Below are 7,373 nucleotides of genomic sequence, written 5' to 3'. Positions count from 1 at the left end.
ATCATAGAAAGGAAAAAAGAAAGCCCAGAGCCTGATCCTTTCCCACAATGTTGGACTTCCAATACCTCCACTCTTAGTGTAAAGTATATATATATAAAGTTTGTGTGTGTGTGTGTGTGTGTGTGTGTGTGTGTGTGATTTCAAACAATTGGAATAAAACAGATTTCATTATCTGACCACAATGTGGTCAAAAACAGTCAATAAATTAATAACAAAAAGATAACTCCAAAATCTCGTAGGTCTAAAATCATAATGAAAATTAGACGATAGTTTGACCTGAATGGTAATGAAAATACCACATATAAAAACTTGTGAAACGCAGCTAAAGCAATGTTTAGAGGAAAATTATACACATTTAAATAGAAGAAAATCTCAAACTTAATGAGCTTGGCACTTAAATGGGCAAGGAAACAATTGTATAGAATCATTTTAGTGTGAATTAAATGTAAAAAAATATGATTTTCATCAAAGAAAATTATATGATCTATCAGAAGACCATTGCTTTATATCTTAAATTTCTCAGTAAAATAGAAGTGTAGGTCCTTTAATAGAATTTGAAACAGGGTGACTTAGTCCATAACCAATTCCTGTTCACAGAATCAAAGCCCCAAGATGTATCAAAAAACCCTTAAGATAACTTTATTCCTAAAGATTTTCCTGAAGAAATGATCACAGATTAAGACACTTTGAACAGTGAAGTGAGTAGCTATGCCAAAAGTCTGCCTTGTTGTAGTATATTGGTGAACAACTGTCCTATGTTCTAGATGAACAAATGAATGTATCTGTGATGCAAAATGATCATCCCTCTTCAAAATGGCCGTGGTTATGTAATCCTTTCAGATTCTCACGCCATACCTTGTTCACCCCACTCCTTCAGCACAGGTACCCACTTCTCTCCAGTATGGTTGGGAGAGAGGGTTAGTTCTGAGTCTGTTCCTGAGTTGTCCTCTCAGCTGTCATGGCCTCTCCATGCAACATGCTCCTCCCACTACTTCCTGCCGTTCTGCTGGTTTCCTCCAAACTCAACACTACCTCTGCCCTCTTTCCAGCCTCATCTGGAGGGTGGCCATGGGGAAGACTGTGCTCACCTTCATGCTCTACTCTTCCATTTGTTCTCATTCCCTATTCCCTATTCCTTTATTTTCTTTTAAAATTGTTATCCTTGCCCTCTCTTTCTGATTTTTTTTTCTCTAATGCCATGTCACCATTTAAAAATACTATATATTCCCTTTTTAAGGTATATACAATGAAATGGCCTAGAAGCAATGAGCACATGTAAGACCCTGATCTTAGTTCCTAAATCCCATTTCTCCCAAAAGAGAAGCAAGACTCCTTGAAGAAATGTCTGACAGTGGGTCTAGGGAGTCTGATCTGAAGCCTAGATATCATCTTGTTTTATCAGAAATCAAGCAAATTTTCAAAGATGGATGGATCAGGCCAAAAGGACACAGGATTTACTTTTCTGTTTTTATTGTATTTCTCAATAACATTTACAATAATTAAAAAAAATGGTTGGGGGGGTGCCTGGGTGGCTCCGTCGGTTGAGTGTCCAACTTCGGCTCAGGTCATGATCTCGCGGTTTGTGAGTTTTGAGCCTCGCGTTGGGCTGTGCTGACAGCTCAGAGCCTGGAGCCTGCTTTGGATTCTGTGTCTCCCCGTCTCTCCGCCCCTCCCCTGCTCATGCTCTGTCTCTATCCGTCTCTCAATAATAAATAAATGTTAAACATTTTTTTTTTTAATAAATAAAAAAAAAATTGGTCAGGGCGCCTGGGTGGCTCAGTCGGTTAAGCGTCCTACTTTGGCTCAGGTCATGATCTCACGTTTTGTGAGTTCAAGTCCTGCGTCAGGCTCTGTGCTGATGGCTCAGAGCCTGGAGCCTGCTTCGGATTCTGTGTCTTCCACTCACTCTGCCCCTTCTCTGCTCAGGCTCTGTCTCTATCTCTCAAAAATAAATAAACATTAAAAAATTTTTTAAATGGTCTGGTAGAGGCTCCCACTGTCCAAAAATTGGTCAGTTTGTCAAAAAGAATAATGACAATAATGAGTTATAACAAAGTACAATATTACATGAATACACATAATATTCAAATAGAGAAAGAAGGAGAAAAAGTAGAAGAGGGAAAACTCTTATTAACAAATACCAGCAAAAGAATGATAGAATTTTAAGCAACACTGCAAAGTGGTAATTGAGTTAAACAATAATTATTAGCTAGATGATAAAACTATAAGAAAAAATGTTGTGGGGACAGGATATTATACACAAAAAATCATCCCACAGATATATAAATTAATTACTAATTATAACAGGGAAAATGTAATTTCAGAATTGAGGAATTGGTTGGTTCCTTACCCAAATGATCCAATTTGATACCACCAATAGTGGGAAAATCTAACTTTGAGGAATTCATGATGTGATGTAATAAAAAATATATAATATCTTCTGGGTAGTACTGTCCTCCAAAGTATTTAGCTTGAACCTTATAAGGAAACTGTCAGACAAATTTACTTGACAGCTGACCTGAATTCTTTGAAAACAGTCAATTATCATTTAAAAAAACAAAAAAAAGAAGAATCATGGGGAAAGTTCTAGACTAGAAGAAACTAACATTTTTTAAAAAAAATTATTTATTTTGAGAGAGAAAGTGAGCAAGAGTGGGGGAGGGACAGAGGGAAAGGGAAAGAGAGAGAATCTTAAGCTCAAGAGAATCCCCACATGTCGTGGCATTTGAACTCACAAACTGAGATCATGACCTGAGCTGAAATCAAGAGTTGGAGGCTTGACCTACTGAGCCACCCAGGCACCCCAGAAACTAACATTTAATAAGTTACAATGTGTGAATTTAATTAGATCCAGGAAAACAAAAGCTTTAAATGACATTTTTGAGACAATTGGGTAATTTGAATATAGTTTCTCTCTTAGATGATATTCTTGAATTATCTTTGTAGCTATGAGAACGGTTTTGTAGGAGAATGTCATTCTTAAGAGAAGCATGCTGAGTGAAATGACATAATGTCTATAGCTTACTTTTAAGTCATTCATCTGTTTTATATCTCTATATATTTTATTATATAAATTATAAAAATATATAAACTATATACAAAATATATTTCTGTTATTAATATATTTATGTTATATAAAACATACACTTTGCACACATACAAATTGATACAATACATACAGCTAATGAAAATGTGACAAAATATGAACAAGTAGATGAATTTAGATAACTGTTATATAGATGTTTCATGCTATCTAGAGAATATTTAAATGTTGAGCACTACTGGGAAATACAATTAGTCTCATTGTTCTGGGGAAAATAAAGTATATGATAAACTTTTATAAGATATTCTCTTAGGATACTTCCCAGTTCCCAGCCTAGCTCCTTGTCCTGAGGACTTGGCTTCCTTCCCCAAAACATCTTCAGCATGAATCTCCACTTCTAGGGAAACTCCATCCCTAACTCTACAATTTGCTTATGTCTTGGGATCATCAGATTTCCACCAGCAGTGTCTCACAGGCTTTCTGCCAAGGCCTAGAAGGACACTCAGCCCATGCTCCGGAGCAAAAGATTTAAAGCCCCTGGGGGTGGCCCTCAGCTCATGAAAGATGGAAACCCATGGACACATGCCCCAGTCATCCTGAAGCATTTTTTAGACATATCTACTACTTAGTTTCTCAAAGGCCTGCCAGATGGGTTGAGCCCCACTTGCCTACAGTAATTACAGCTCAAAAATACACCCTTTATTGACTTTTCTCCCTTCCCTGTTTCTGCTCTGTTTCCTGAGATCCTCTTTCCAAATAAACTAACTGCATCTAATGTATGTGGGGGAATCCAGACTAAGTTATCTACTCCAGGAATTAATGTCACCCTGGGATCTATTTCCTCACCCACAAGTATATTCCTATAGTGTGATAACCACATCAGTATGTTTCCTAAATCTGATTTAATCAAACTATAGCAATATCAAGTTGTAAGGGAGGAACTTTCAGCAGAACAATGCTCAGTCAACTAATAGAAAATGGTGTGTGATGTGGAGAACAAAGGCAAAAGAAAAAACTAAATCTCCTTACAACTTACAACCTATTGACAATTCCTTGAGACAGGTAGAGTGACCTTCTTCTAGGAACTCAACTACCTCGATGTTAATACTTTACTATGGGCAAAAGGCAATCTTACCTTAACATTATCCCAGACTCCAAGATCCTGTAAATCTTCTTTAACATATAAAAATTCCTTTGGAAACTTGCTTTATCTCCCCACCCCAAATATATATTAGCAATCATCCTCCAAGCATATGGCCCACTGATGTACATCTGAAGGGTCTCATGACTAAGGTTTTACTAGACAGTAGTAAATGACTCTTTCCTAACAAGAGGTAGCCCTCTCGAGGTCCTGGAAATTTTGCTTTCAAAATTCCTTAGAGACTTATGCTATCCCTAACCCCCTCCCAACTTGAAAGTATATAATCAGTCACCTGTCACAACCCCAGTGCAGCTCTTTCTGTACACTGGTTTTGTCCCTGTACTTTAATAAAAACACCTTTTGGGACCAAAGACCTCTCAAAAATTCCTTCTTGTCCGTTCACTCTGAACCCCAACATCTCCACATCAATTTGCTTAAATACACACACACACACACACACACACACACACACACACACACACACACACGTTACATAATCTTCTGAGGACAAACATTAATTTTCAGAGACTTTGTTGATATTAGAGAAGATAATAATTTCCTAAATACAAAACAATCTGCAAAGATCCACACCCACAGTTTTGCAAACTATCAGTGCTTTCTACCATCCTCCTGCTTTCAGACCAGACTCAGAAGCTTTCAATCCTAAGAAGCAGGGCTAATTACTACAAATATTTAAATAACAGAACATTTTGCCCATTGAAGGGCAAATTTGAAATTACTGCTTGTGTCATTCAGGATTTGGAACAGGAGACAGAAATCACTCCAAGTACTTTAATGAGTCATAGATTTAATTCAGGAATTAGGTACTTGGAAGGTTGTTGGGAAGAAGCAGTTTCAAGGCCTCCTGGAATGATGGCAGGAAATATGAGTCCTTACTACTATGAAGGATGTTACTTCATAGACTATCACTAAGGCTATGCCATAAGGAAGCCCATCCTCCTGCTGCTGTTGTCCCACTGCCTCTCACACCAGGAAGCTGAAGAATGGCTATCCAGAGCACTTAAACAGGAATTAGGAGTCAGACTTACAGTGCCAACACAAGAATGTGTATAGCAGCTGCATTCATATGACCTCAAGACTGGAAACAACCCAAATATCCATCAACAGGAGAATGAGTTAATAAGTTGTGGTTTATACACACAATAGAACACTACTCAGCAGAAAGAAGAAATAAAATACTGGTAAACATGACTTCAAAATAAGTCAAAGAAACTCTGCTAGAGGCTAGAGGAGTAATTCCCTCTGGAGGTTTCTGTATGTCAGAGTGTGAGGAGATGGGACACAGCAGGTCTTCTGCACTCAGTTCTTCTCTCTGAGGACACCTTGAATCCTGATAATGGGCCTTGACCAAAATCAAGCTTCTGGAATGGTCACAACAATCACTGCTTAGTGATGTCATCTTGTATGCCGAAGGCAGTGAGGGAAGAATGTTCCAGCTGTCAGCAGTGTGTAACATAAACACCACGTTTCATGGGGTGCACTGTAGGGGCCCAGGGCAGGCTGCCCCAAGATGGACCACTTTGGCAAAAAGATGATTTTGAGTTAAAAGTAATGAAAACCCAGCAGATGCAGGAAAATTTCTCTGCCTCCCTCACAACTGCCTAACTTCTCATTGGAAAGGAGATCCTGTAACAGGAGGAGAGCATTAATGGGGACCCTCCTTTACCTAAAGAATTCATCTGCATGATAGGGCAACCTTGTTTTTCCAAATATCTTCTTTCACCTTCTTGCTAATGAACGTTCTCCCCTTTGTACCCTCAAATCTACCCCTCTACTCTCATATAAGCTTTTGTGTTGCCTCATTGTGTTTGGGATCTCATATCTGTGTGGATTCCCAGTAGGTACACCTACTGAATTTGATTTTCTCCTGCTAGTCTGTCTCCTGTCAATTTGATTCTAAGTCCAGCTAGGAGGACCACGGACAGAGGAAGATCTTCCTCCCTGACAGCTTCTGGTATCTGGTCTGAGCCCCTCAGTTTCTATCACAGTTGGTCATGTAGCAGGCACGTGTCCATGTGACTAGCTTCCTGTTAAGGACTCCAGATTGTAAAATTCAAGTAAGGTTGCCTGGGCAGTAAAGGAGTCCTGTGTCTGTGGTCTGCAGCTGGTCAAGCAGCAAAGAGAGGATTGGGAAGCCTGTGCCTGACCTCTAGATTTCTTGCACTGGGACTTTTGCTATAATAAACTTTAGCCCTGAATATTTGAGTCAGTTGAGTCCTTGCAGCAAACATGTAAGCAGTGAGTGGTGATAGGCTCCCCAAAACAGAGGCAGAGGGAGCCTACTTGGATGCTGGCATAAGGATAAATACAAATGTTTAAAAAAAAAAAAAAAGGAATTTTTCTTTGTGCAAGAAGTGAAGACTCCCCCGACCTCCACTTTCCTTAGAACATTTACTTTAGGAAACTTGTGATTTCTTTCTCTGTCCCTTAAAGATATATGTAAACAAAATTTAAATAATCTTTTTGCCAGTTTTACAACCCAGGGATGTTTTTGTCAAGGGCTTGGGAGCTCCTTGAAACCTAAATATTAAGAAAGATTTTGTGGGAGGGCACCTGCTCCAAGTTATAAACCTATCTCCTGTCATAAAAATATGAGAAGTGTTATTTTTCCTTTGGATAAAAGCAATTTGCAAACACAGGTGGATACCACAAATTACCAGGTGAAAGTAGGATGAACTGTGTGTGACAAATGATTCTGTAAGTCCTCTTACTTGAAGACTAGTTATCATTTGTCTTAAGAACAGATATGTAATGGGATATGATGTGGAGAACAAAGGCAAAAAGAAATGTAGATAAAATTAATTAGTTCAGAAAAGATCTGAGAAGATGTTAAGTTTATGTTTAAGACCATAGTTGGTACAGAGAAAGCTTATAATAAATATATAAACAAAAACAATGAATGATAACAAAAAACAGCAAACCAGGGGAATAGGAAGAATATGATTTTAAGAGTTACCACGTTGTTAGAGTAAAATGCCCATTGTTCAACAAAAATATCACAAGACATATGAAGAAACAGGAATGTATGGGCCACTCAAAGGAAAAACTAAATCCATAGAAATTGTCCCTGAAAAATATCTAATGATGAACACACTAGACAAAGATATAAAAATAGTTGTCTTTAGCATGCTCAGAGAAAGAAAATGGGGAAAGTAAACAAACAAAAAC

Source organism: Herpailurus yagouaroundi, unplaced genomic scaffold (genome assembly GCF_014898765.1).
Source record: "Herpailurus yagouaroundi ecotype Mexico unplaced genomic scaffold, PumYag 214, whole genome shotgun sequence".
Lineage (NCBI taxonomy): Eukaryota > Metazoa > Chordata > Mammalia > Carnivora > Felidae > Herpailurus > Herpailurus yagouaroundi.
Note: the sequence above shows the minus strand (reverse complement) of the source record.